The following is a 14248-nucleotide window of genomic DNA, read 5'->3' on the forward strand; positions in this document are numbered from 1 at the left end:
GTTTCACTTAGTAAAATTATCAAACATTTAAAATAAGAATATCCGGTGATTCAGCGGCAAGTTTAGGACATTTAACATTCATAGTTCAATTCCTGAGGTCGCTTCAGTACAGACAGTTCTAAGTGTAAGTTTGAAATGAGAAAACACAGAAAAAAAAGTATATAGTAGATAACTGGAACTTTCAAGTCAAATACACTGAAGCAACAAATATGTTATGATACATGAGTTTCTAATATCAAATTTTGTGTACAAGAACATCGCAATATATACCAGTTAAGAAGAAGAAACTGTAGTTTTAATACATTAATAAATGAATAGTTGTGAATTTATTGTTTTGTACATATTTACTATCGTGTTGCAACACAGAGGTGACATATTATCACTTTTCTTGTGCGAAATAAGCTTTTAAAAACATTATATTTGGACTGTTTTGACGCAAGACAATGTAATATGGTGTTCCTGTTCTATCCACTCCGGAAACAACATCTTAAACATTTATCAATTGAATTATATTAAGAAATTTGATACAATGCAAAAATTGTTTTCCTACACGAGGAATATTTGTGCTATCTGTTTTTAACTTGGCAGTGAAAGAATAGAGGGAAGACAGCTATTCATCACCAACCACTCTTGGCCTGTACTTTTATCAACAAATATTCGGATTAACACTCACTAATAATGCCTCCACTTATGAAAGAACCTGCATGCTTGGTATGACGGGGTCAGTTCTTTTATGCATAGCAGGAAATCAAATAATTTGATGGGTTATCACTTTTAAATGTATTTAATAAATAGAGATTAAGAAAACAAAATATAAATTTCTATATTCCTCTTAACTGATAAAACTTTGAACGGAATCATAGAGAACAGTACTATGTTATTAATTTGTTATTTTCATCATTCACCTTATCTCGCATAAAAACTGTTTTTTTTCGCGGTTTTTATATACATTCACGTATTGCAACCCAATTTTCAAAACCCAGTTTTCAGTGTCAAGAACATATTTAATAATGAAGATCAGTTGTGTCATAAAAGTCCTCAATTTTGGACAAATCAACTCGAAAGAACTTCATATATTCTCCCTATGGCTCTCTTCTTGATTGAGCTGTTGAAATACAAAGGTTAAGTAGTAGAAACAGATAGAGGGAAGAAAAATTTTAAAACGTAGCACAAAAGAGGTCATTCTACCAAGGAATATAACCCTGAAATGTGCAGATGACATTCAGTGTAAGTAAAATACCAATTGAAATAAATTTTCAAGAGGAAAAAGAGAAAGAAATTTTACCCAAACAGTAAAGTATTATATCTTTATCATGGTAATATAGTAGCCCAAGAGTGCGCGGGAGGCGGTGATGACTAATTGCCTTCCCCATAGTCTTCCACTGCTAAATTAGGGACGGCTATCGCAGATAAACATCGTGAAGCTTCGCGCGAAATTCAAACCAAACGACTCAAGCTTTAGTTAACTTTCGATATTATATAAGCACATAACATTTTGAAAAAGGGAGATTTAGTTTGTGGTTAGAATACATAACTCTAAGCTGAGGATCATGTGTTCGAATCTTTCTCGTTAAAGATGCATTATATCATTATGTGTATGTGTGTGTATTTTCTTATTGCAAAGCCACATCGGACTATTTGCTGAGTCCACCGAGGGCAATAGTTATATCACTGTGGTAAGTTACACTATTTGTTGATAAAGAGTAGCCCAAGAGTTGGCTGTGTGTGGTGTGGGTCCTTGTTGTAGTCATGGAAAGACTAAATAAAGAAAGTTAACTGTTAAATTGTTGTAAACTTCACTTGAACGCTTGGATGCTACTATAATTTGTTGTGGACTTGAACACTTGTATACCTCTCTAACTTGTTGTGGTCATAACTTGAAGACTTGTATAAAGCTGTAAATTGTTGAGGAATTTACATGAATTTGTATGCTGCTATAAACTGTTGTAATCTTTACTTGAATACTTGTGAAATGTGATTTATTTGGGACATTGCTTGACTACTTGTACACTGCTGTAAATTGTTAAGTCTTTACTTGAACACTTGTATGCTTCTCTAAATTGTTGTGGACTTTACTTGAACACTTGTACGTTGCTGTAACTTATTGTAGTCTTTACTTAAAAACGTGTACACTCCTGTAAATTATTCTGGTCTTTACATAACACTAGTACACTGCTGTAAATTGTTATGTCTTTAAATAAAGACTACAATGCTGCTGTAAATATTTTTGGACATTACTTGAACACTTATACACAGCTGAATGTTGTTGTAGTGTTCACTTGAAGATTAGTAATGTTCTGTAAATTCTGGAGGACTTTATTTCAACTCTAGTATGCTGTTATAACTTTTGTGGACTTCATTTGAACACTTATACGCTGCTGTCAAGTGTTGAGGACTTTACTTGAATACTTGTACCCTGCTCTAAATTTTTGTTCACTCTACCTTGAACTTCTCTACAGTGCTTTAAGGTGTTGTGGACTTTACTTGATCTCTAGTACACTGTTGTAAATTGTTGTGTCTTTACTTGAACACTTGTATGCTGCTTTAAATTGTTGTGGAAGATACTTGAACACTGATATGTTGTTGTATGTTGTGTGGTCTTTATTTTAACACTAGTACACTGCTGTAAATTGTTATGTCTCTAGTTTAAGAGCAAAATGTTCCTGGAAATTGGTGTTGTCTCTTTTTGAACACTGGTATGTTGATTAAAATTGTTTTGGACTTTACTTGAACACTTATATGCTGTGTAAATTGTTGTAGACCTCAGTTGAACACTTATATGCTGATCTAAATTATTGAGGACTTTAGTTGACCACTTGTACTCTGCTGTAAATTGTTGTGGTGTTTACTTGATATGTAGAGGACACGATAGCGGAATTCACATCTAGAGAACACACATTTAATTTTTCAATCACATCAACTCTATACACCCCAACACTAACTTCACATGTGAATAGAAAGAAAGTGATCAAATATCATTTCTTAACCTCAAAATTACAAAACCGATACACAATTTAAAACAAAATCCACCGAACAATCACCCAAACTGGTCTCTACATTCCTTGGGACTCAGCACATGAAACAAAACCAATACTCAACATACTAAGAAACCAAATAAATACAGCTGTAAAACTGTGCTCACCAGATAAAATTAACGACGAATTAGACAAAATAAAACAATACTTTATCAACATCAATAAGTTTCCTCCACAAACCGTAGAAAACATTATACGCACACACCTAGACAGAAAGCAAAATCAACTAACAAAAGTAAATATACCCAACGATTTAAAAAAATCACGAAACCATATACGACTGCATACCATATATTACCGACATCAGCTGAAAATAACCAACATTTGCCAAAAACTAGTACCAAAATATGACATTCCAGTTAATACTAAATTTATTCAAGAACTTCGCACAAAACTTAGGTCTATTTATGTAAAAACGGCTCGTTTGGGTTGAGAAATTTTTTGGTAGAAGAGCGAACAATGTTTCGACCTTCTTCGGTCATCGTCAGGTTCAACCCAAACGAGCCGTTTTTACATAAATATTTTTCTCTACAAGTGGGTTTTCTCGACATCACTGAAAACTTAGGTCTATACTATGTAAAAACTACAATGACAAACACAACACCAACATTATATATAAAATACAATGTGATAACTGCCACGACTTTTATATTGGAGATACAAGTAGAAAAATGGAAACCAGATTCAAAGAACACAAAAAGTCATTTTCCTACGTTTTCGAACACTGCAAATCAAATAAACACAACATAACCATAGACAACACTCAAATACTACATAAAGAAACAAACATAAACAAACACAAAATTAAATAAGTCTTACTTATACAAGAACTCAAGCCCAAAATAAACCAATACAAAGGAACACCTTTATACCTATATTAATAAATATAATCAAACATCTAAGCACGCCCTCTACATTCCTACACTCAATTACACAATCGCCGTCAAACATGTGGTCAGCTACTGATAAGTAACCCGTTGTTTCTTTGTGAACCTGACGATGACCAAAGAAGGTTGAAACGTTGTTTGTTCCTCTATTAGTGCCTTTTCTACTCATACCTTCCGTTTTTAAATATATATTTTTCTCTACAAGTAGATTTTATCGTCATCACTGATGATTAGGAAGGAATTTACCAGTTTTTATGATTGCTGCCTGTCTTATATTGAGCTGTTTTGGTGGTGGGGAATACTTTGTTTAGATAAAAAGCGTTTCGTGTAGCCCTGATATAGAAGCAGCAGCTGAAAAATTAGTGAAACACTTGGAAATGCTGCAATCAATGTTGATGATCTATTTGATGAAGTTGTTTTTGCTAAATCCTTCTGGTTATCAAAATGTGACGAGTGGAAAGCATATGAAATAAGATGTGAAAAACAAAAAGGGTAGGAACACATTTATATATTAATAAATATATCTAACAAATAAGCACGCCCTTTACATTCCTACACAAAATTACACAACCGCCTTCAAACATGTGGTCAGCTACCGGTTAGTAACCCTTTCATTCTTTGTGAACCTGACGATGACCGAAGAAGGTCGAAACATTGTTCGCTTCTCTACTAGTGCTTTCTCTACTCATACCAGTTGTTTCTAAATATATAATTTTCTCTACAAGTGGGTTTTCTCGTAATCACGGTAGTTAGCCCAAACTTATTTATCACGTACGTGGGTAATTTGCCACTATCGGACCTAAACATAGATTTTGCGTCATAATATGCTTACGATGTAGCGGTCTGGAAAAGCTCCTACACTCGTTCATTAGCAGCAACAAACCTTCAACCAGTCCTAAACAACTTAGAGGAATACTGTCAAAACATAGAAAAAAATAAACATACCAAAATACCAAGTAATACTATTCAGAAGATTAAGTAAACTAAAAAAGAGATTCAACTGAGTTATACATGAACGGAATACTTTTACAGACTGCTACCTCGGCAAAATTTTGGCTTAACCTACAATACCAGATGACAGTACACCAGTGACAACAATCTCGAAACGAGAAAATTATGCAAGAAGTAGGTCAATCCCACTATTCATTGTTAAAAGAGTAGCCAAAGAGTTGGCGATCGGTGGTGATGACTAGCTGCCTTCCCTCTAGTCCTACACTGATAAATTAGTGATGACTAGCACAGATAACGCTCGTGTAGCTTTCCGCGAATTTAAAACAAAAAACATTCATAACAGAAATATGAAGCAACTTTTAAAAATTCATTCTCACTTCCGTCGGGAAAAGGTTTCACGGGCTTGAAATAATATTTTATTTAAAAAAAAACTTAAAACAGAAAGAATTTTCATCCATTGAGCTTTTCTTTGTTGTATTGCTGCTGTCAAATATGGAAGAGCAAAATGACTTCACATGATACGATATGCAGAGCCCACCATTTGTGAAATATATGAAGATAAGGTGATTCTTTAACAATTGGAAAGTATTTTGACGCTGAACAGAACAAAATATCTGAACTTACCTGAATTCTACGTTGATAAAAACTGTACAAAAACAAATCTCATAATATTTATTTTATCTGCAAATATAGAAGGAGGTAAGAAAGAAACTTGATGTTGCTATCTGTATTGATAAACGTTGTCCATCTGTCTACCTGTGTGGTACTTACTGCCTAAAGCAATATTTACAGTACTTGCTACTGGGAGGGAAAGGGGAGGACTGCGATTAGTGAATTGAGAGTCAAATTGAAACTAACCTATCGTGTTTCTAATGTGCATAATTTTTTGTGTTTGTATGCTTGTGGTTAAACACAAAACTACAAAGTTGAATATCTTTTGTTGTTATTTTCCATCGCAAATATTGAAACCTGGTTTCTAGCATTATAAGTCAATAGACTTACCGCTGTTTCGCTTCATGTGGATATTTTGTCTGTTTTCAGGTAGCGCAAGCTACATAATTGACTGTCTCTGCTGTCCTCACCACGAGCATCGAAACGCGGTTTTTAGCGTTATTAATCCTACAACTTACTGTTGTGCCGCTAGGGGCTTCATGTCGATACCGTAGAGATTTCATAAGCACATCAGTGTTGAAAAAAAACAACGGAAATAGAAATATAAGCTTTATATTTACGCGGATAAAGTCAAGAAGAATCAGTATAAAATGTAATGTTTTTTTCTTATTATTTATTTATTATTATTACCATTAAAGGTTCCATTGTATGTCTTTCTCTTTCACAGTTTTTAACAGCCGTTATTAGATCTAAAAAGATTTTTAAGTAAAGTATAGTTTCTTCCTCTGCTCTCGTCTATTGAATGGTTATTATTGCGGCTGATGTGGTTGATAGGGCTTTCAACTAAAATCTGGTATTAAGGTCTAAAAGAAAAACAACTAAATTGTTTATAGCTTGACCCATGATATATGAACTCTTGTTCCGTTGAAGTGGTACGGTGTACGAATACGTCAATACATTGGATTCGTTTCACTGATATGCTACACCAGTGTCAGTAAATAAAACCACAACCATATCAACTTACACAGAAGTAGACGCACCTCAAACGAGAAGCAAAGTCGATCATTTTTTTCTCATGGTTTCCAAAAGTTCAGAGCTTTCGACTTGTATTGATTCTCACGTTATATTGATTTCACTACCCGTATAACCTCACCATGTTATTTCTTCTTTTTTTATTTTAATTATCACCACAACAAAAGATGAAAAGTAATTTTAGATACCATGCCGATATAATATTAATTACTACGTGGCCTTTTACGCATGTCTTCGCATGTGAAAACGTAAATGACATTGCACAGTAAACAATATTTACAAAATGTTTTTTAACGTAATCTTTAGAGACATGAAGTAAGCTATTGGTATATTTCTGTTGTTTCATTTTCAGAGCCAAACTTAACCTATTAAATTGAAAAAAAAAAGTTGGCCATTATAATATATATATTTATCAAGATTTTTTTAACTCACTCAAATTTACTGTTTTCAAAATATTTTAATTTAACCCATTCCACAAGGCAACCACCCTGTTAGAAAAATAAAACTGTCTTCAGCTAAGACAAGGTCTACTTTGTCTAAATCTATATTTGTATCACCCAGTTCTATAATTATCGATGTTAGGTACGAAAAATTTGATTCATCAACATCATCAGTTCCAATCTTGAACATTTCATTCAGATCCTCTCCAACCCTAATTTTAACCTCTACTCGAATCCGGCATGGCAGAGTGGATAAAGCACATGACAAGTAATTCGATGGTCGCGGGTTCGAATCCTCGTCACACAAAACATTCTCGCTCTTTCAGTCGTTGGTGCGTTATAATATGACTATCAATCCCACTATTCATTGATAAAAGAGTAGCCCAAGAGTTGGCGGTGAGCGGGATGACTAGCTGCCTTCCCTCTACATTTACAAAACTAAATTAGGGACGGCTAGCGCCGATAGCCCCCCGTGTAGCTTTGCGTGAAATCCAAAACAAACTAACCTCTACTCACATGCCAACCCCTTCATTCCAAGTACCATTTTATTAACCCTCTTCTGAACCCTTTTCAACAATTCAATGTCTTTCCTAAGATAATAAGCCTAAGACTGAAGGCAATACTTCAAATGTGACCTAATAAATCATCTTTATAATAAAATTATAACTTCTTTAGACTTTTATTCAACATTGCTTTATATACAACCTAAAATCATATTTATCCTTCCACAAGCAACAACACATTGCTTAAAAAAAACTGATGAACCATAGTACACAGACCCTTTTTTTTATAACACTGTTAAGGTTATTTCCATCCAAATTATACTTATAATTAAAGTATTAAAATCCACATAGAACATTTTGCATTTATCATTATTAAAACCCATATATCATTTATTTCTAAAACTCACTAAATGATCTAAATCCTTTTGTAGATGAGCAGAATCCTCTTCACAGCCAGCAACACGAAAGAAGTTAACATCATAATAAATTCAAGTAATTTATTTGCCATTCCTTCATTTATTTTACTGGTTTAAATAAAAAACAACAGTGATCCCAACACTGACCCCTGAGGTACACCACTTTTGATATTAATTTAGTTTGAGTAAACACTATTTATAACAACCCTCTGTTTTCATCCATCAAGCCACTCTACTATCTAAACTGTACTCTACCCACCAGAGGTATCGAAACCGAGATTTTAGCGTTATAAGTCCTCGGACATACTGCTGTGCCACATGCGGACTCTACTAAACTTCGTTTGTTTGTTTTTCAAAATTCGCGCAAAGTTACACGAGGGCTATCTGCGCTAACCGTCCCTACTTTTGCAGTGTAAGACCAGAGGGAAGACAGCTAGCCATCACCACCCACTGCCAACTCTTGGGCTTCTCTTTTACCAACGAATAGTGAGATTGACGGCTTAAAGAGCGAAAATGTTTAGTGCGACGGGAATTCGAACCCGCACTCTTCTTCTTACAAAGCCAACGCCTTAACCCACCTGGCCATGCCGGGTCCCCTACTGTACTAATACCACAAGTCCAGCTTTCTAACCTACACATCCTTACATTTTAATTTAAGCCTAGATTTAGCCCTAGTGATCTATTCAAAATTTCATATTCACAGTTATTTTTTGGCCATTTTCTTTAAATCATTTTATCAACCCTTTGAACTTATCAATGAGTTCCTCTGACTCACTCTTCCCTGTATAGTTAACCTTTACATGTTCAACCACGATTCCAAGTATTGTGAATAAACTTTTGAGAACCTTCCAAAGAGCCATCATCTTCGAAATATCAAATTATTTATATGTTTAATTTCGATATTTTAGTAGCTTTTACACTAATCTTTAGTCACTCTAGTTTAAAACAATACACCAAATATATAATTTTGTTACGAAAGTTGAAATATATACACATAAAGATTTATATCCCAGTAAACATGTTTAAAAAAGTTAATATTTAGCATGATTTATATAAACCCATTTAGATGTGTCTAAACAATCCCATATATTAACTTTGCTGCTTTATAACTGTGGAATTTACGTCTTCTACCCGTTTTATTTTGACGTCTCCATAAAATCTAAACACAAACTAAATTGTTGCTTGAGATAAACCGTTTGAATACCACTATACATATTAAATATTGCTATAACAGCTGAACGTATCAACAAAATACATTGGTCTCTATTTATTTTGTAAATTAAACCAAAAACTCTCAGATGAATAAATCTTATTTGCACTGTTATTCTCGTCACAGCAATACAATAACTCTGATCTTTGGATTGACCAATTACGACAGTGCTCTTGTGCGATATGATCTAGAATTGATACATATCGTATCATTTGGAAGGAAATCAAATCACGAGGAATGCGACGAAATTAAACATTTTACTGCCCTCTAACTTGAGAAACTGTTACTAGAGATAAGTCAATCACCTATTTAAGGCAGTTACAATCGACAATTTAGGGATTAAATTGATATACAGCCTTAATACTGTAATACTGGCCTCTAAACAACCCGATTGTAACACAGTCTAGAGATTAGCAAAAAGTTCGAATTGGAAAAACGTGTTTGTTAACCATGGAAAAAATTCCTATTACTGATGTTCAAGAAATCAGGAAGTGAACGATTTACTTGTAATTATCTTCTAATATTAACGAATGTATCATATTACATTCACAATAAATTATATTATTAGTTACGGGTCTGGGAGAGGTTTTTTCTAAGAAATGCGTATAACGCTCTTTCAATTATTCATCTCTGTTGTTCGTCATTACTAAGTGTTTTTGACGTCATTTGTAGAGATACAACAAACAAAGCTTTAGTCGGAATTGTGTACTTTCGTATACCAAAGTCACATTAGACTACATGCTGAGTCCATAGAGGGGAATCGAACCCCTAATTTTAGCGTTGCAAATCAGTAGACTTACCGCTGTACCAGCGGTGGACCGTTAGTTACAACAACTATGAAACTCAGTATATTTTATGGCGTTTGAAGTTAACGATTTTTTCCATCATTTTAATTTAGCAAATCAATGTTTACACTTTCAGGCGTGCAGGTTCAAGGAGAACCAAGTAATGATGCATTTTGATGATGAAGAGTTGCATCAGAAGTTCATCGGACTTTGTTTGAATATGGTTTTTTATACATTAAAAACTACGGGATTCCTGAAAATCTGGTATGTTGTAAAATATTTTTCTCACCGTAAAACACTTTTTGTCCAATCGAATAAACTTTAAAATAGTGTTTATTATTATTATTATTAACAAAGTTTCGATATTGTTTTTGATGTGAAAAAAATTTAAATAATTTAGTCAGTGAATATAAGACAACAAATTATTAGACGAAATGTCCATCCTTTGTTTGCATTAATTTCAGTTCTCGCTTCATCTGAAGACGCAATTTCCAATCTTTCATTAACAAACCGGGGCAAACGATTATAGATGTAGAACAAGTGTCAACCTACATAACAAAGATTTTTTCAGCAATAAGCGAGTAAACTTATGGATAACTACGTCCAAATAATGAATTTCTTAACCAATTTGAAACAAATGGTGTATTCGCGGTGAACTTCGCCCCATACTTTCAGCTAGTTTCTATCGTTTTGATGTTTCGTTAGTTCTTTGTGGTTCCTTTGATTTGTTTTGGTTGAACACACGTCCTTAAGGCATTGTATCTTTGTTATATTAATATTCGCTGTAGCTATCACAGTTTCCTCTTTTCAGTATCACTTATAAATACTCTTTTTCCATATATATTTGATTTAAATGATCATGTGTGACATATCCTATCAAGAAACACCTGCTTTTCTGTGTTAGTAATTGCTCGCTTAAGTCTTTCAAATAATTTAGACTGTCACTATGAGAAGTTCATGTTTAACAACTTCAGGAATTGAGGTGATGCATTTGGTATCAGACGTACTTTGGTGGTGATGTTTTTTCCTATGGTTTATATTGGTTGATGGTGAAATAATAACAATCAACATGTTCAGGGACATGATTTGAACTTGGAGTCCTCAGATTACAAGTCACTTTCCCTCACCACCGAGGAATACAAAGTTTTAATGGACATAGGAATACCACTTAATAATGACCTCACGACTGAAAAAGCAAGCATGTTGGAGAATGGGAATTGAATTTGTAATACTTAGATTATGAGCTCAGATACCTAGTGACCAGGCAATGTCGTACTTCAACCAAACAAGTAAATTAATATGTTGAAGATATAACTCAAGACAATGATTAAATATAGCTTACAATACAAAGAATAAATATTATAGCGTCGTATTCGTTTTCTGTTTGAAGGTCCCAGCACCAGAAACTTACGGTCACCTTAATTCGAGAAAAATAATTAAGATACAAACATTTTACATCAAATGCGGGGACTCTTTGTACCTGACAGAAAAAACGTTCAATTTGTCCACTCCACAATTATTGCTAAACTAAAGACTTCAATACAATAGAATAAATAAAAATAACTTATCTACTCTTTCCTTCCAAACTGGCGTGTTCTGTAACCCTATCCTTCCATTCGTAATATTAGCATAATTTTCTGCAGTAAAGCTAGTAAATGAACATGGTTTAGATTTTGGGCATGTTAATAACGTAGAAGCACACAATGACATAGGACGAACTTTTAATAACTTTTATTATTTCTTACAGTACTTGTATATTATAACTCATTTTTAGTATTTTAATAAATATTTCTCGAATGTTTGTGAAATAAAACATAAAAATATTTAATGTCAATAATTAAAGGGGAGATATCATTTACTTTGTAATTGTGACAAGTGTTAATGGACATCAGGAAATTTCTCATTTGAAGTGTGTGTGTGTGTTTTGATTAATTGTATTTGACGTAATATATTAGTATTAGGCTTACTATAGGTTTCAGAAAACAATTCGATATTCTGTCCTTTAGAAGTTTTCAAAAATTGTATGTAACAGAATTTCAACACTATTGTGTCCGTAATATTCTGTATTTAATGACATACTTAGTGCTGTTGGAATACCTTACACTTTTTCTTTTATTGGAAAATCCTAAAAATACCAAATAGAAACACAATACAGTTAAAACGTAAGAAACCTATATAATAACAGCTTATCACAAACATAATTAAATACAATTATGCTTTTTCAGCTTAAATATACACACCATAACAATTGTAAGAATATTTTGGTTTGAAATATATTGTTTGGAGGTGTCGAGGTTGTGTGACTATCCAAATAATTTCTTATCAATGTTTTCCTGTTCTAATATAACAGTCTCTGATGCACCAAACAACTACACTAGAATAGAAGATGAGATAAATAGTTACTTTAATGTTTCATTTTAATACTTACGAAAGATTCAGATAACTTTAACTGGCATTTTAGGTATTTGGTTAGATGTATCTGTCACAACTCACCCTAATGCAAAGTGTGTACTCAATTGGCTCATTGCGTTTTATCGATTTGTATAGGTTTAATAATATTTTGATGTTTGCGTGTGTGAAAGTTTTAAACTCCACTTTTATTGTGTGCTTAACACAAAACTGACATTGGTTGATTTGTGTTTTCAAAGATATCCGATAAACATAAGAAATTCAAGGAGTTTCTCAAGTTGCCAAAAGAAGTAAAACATCAATTTCCCTGTCATTATAGACGGTTATGTTAATTGAGAGAATGAACAGTAAGTTCACTAAATAATGACAAGATTAGTCTACATTTGTGATGGGAAATAGTTTCGTAGGCTTGATTATTAGAAGAAATTAATATGCGAACAATGAGTTAAAACATAATTGAAAAAAATATATAGGTGTAAAAAGAGGTGAAATTCTTCTGGTACTTGATATTGGTTCGTTTTAGAGTTCGAGTTAAAATGCATTATAATGACCCTACGATTGTAAAGAAAACATATCTGGTGTCAGGATTCGATCCCGCGACCCGCAAATCACAAATCGAGCGTCCTAGCCATGCTGTTATTGTACGGAAATTGGGATTTGGTTGCACGAGTCAGCTAAAGGCCATTTGTGCTGATAAATGTTCACATTTATATAAAAAAAAAAAACGACTTAAGATTATAAGAATGTTAGCAACCTCCTTCCTCTTCCAAGGAATCAACGATAAGCCTCAAAGCTTATAACGCTAAAAATCGGATTTTATACCTCAGGTGATCACAACTCGAACAGCATATTGTGTAGCTCTCTGCTCAACAAGGAAATACTAACATAACATCAGCGTAACGTATTTAATTTGACAATACTCAAAGATCCGTTGCCAAAGAAAATATGTGTTGAAATTAAGCCCAAAGCTACACAATGGGTCATCTGTGCTATGCCTACCACGAATATCGAAATCCGGTTTCTAGCGGTGTAAATTCGCAGGCATTCCGATGTGCCACTGTGGTGGGAGGTGCAAAAGAAACCAACAAAAATAGATAATACTTTATACTCTCGAAGTTTTAAGTCTTAAAAATAACAGGAATTCAGCAGGTAATTTTAGCTTTACGTCAACACAAAGGTACAACATGCACTTGTTTCACACTGCAACCTCTATACGTCTATTTTGGTCCTTTGGAATAATTCTCTTCTCATTTTTCTAGAACTAAATTGGTCGTTTTCACACAACTGAAGTGCCATCAACCACAACCTGTTCTAATAATTAACTCTGCCTCGTCATTTTTTTTTCAGCGTGAAACAAAAAATTACATTTTCTCTATTAACCCCATTACAAAATAAAACATTAAAAAATTTACTACAAGGTTATACTAAAATTCGAGGTTAAATTCAATGCGGTAAATAATGTGCAGATGGGAATAAAACAATAAGAACAGCCTGATAGATAATATGTATCGTGTTCTGCGCGTGAGATAAGAAATACAGATTTATTTTATATTAATACCATTACAAAACTGTTATAAGTTGCGCATGAGGTTCTCATACAATAGAAGGTTCATCTTTAGGTCCCCAGTCTTGACGAATCATTTTCATGTAAATAAATAGATATTTAACATGTAGCTTGTTGGCATTTAACCCTTTCTACCTGTTTACCACTTTATACCATTTTCTTCTTAATTCATTATTATTATATCATTATCTTAATGTCTGTGTGCAAAGAATAATACGTACAAGAGATATATTGTTGAATAAATCTAAATTATATAAACATAGATCATCTGTACGTCACTAACATTATAGGTAAACACAGATCATCTGTACCTCACTTACTTTATATATAAACATAGCTCATCTTACGTCACTAACTTCGTAGATAAACATGGATAATCTGTACGTCACTAATTTCATAAAAAA

The 14248-nt window shown here is 33.3% G+C and overlaps 1 protein-coding gene and 1 pseudogene across 5 annotated transcripts in view; one reads left to right on the forward strand and one right to left on the reverse strand.

The window, feature by feature from the left end:
• LOC143243888 (putative iron/ascorbate oxidoreductase DDB_G0283291) overlaps nucleotides 1–14248 on the reverse strand; it is a 238734-nt gene that overhangs the window by 118540 nt on the left and 105946 nt on the right. The gene's annotated exons all lie outside the window — the stretch shown is intronic.
• The window catches only part of LOC143243891 (ATP-dependent RNA helicase DDX3Y-like), a 73730-nt pseudogene that overhangs the window by 11450 nt on the left and 48032 nt on the right, over nucleotides 1–14248 (forward strand). The window lies entirely within an intron of this gene.

This window comes from Tachypleus tridentatus, chromosome 2 (assembly GCF_004210375.1).
Source record: "Tachypleus tridentatus isolate NWPU-2018 chromosome 2, ASM421037v1, whole genome shotgun sequence".
Taxonomy (NCBI): domain Eukaryota; kingdom Metazoa; phylum Arthropoda; class Merostomata; order Xiphosura; family Limulidae; genus Tachypleus; species Tachypleus tridentatus.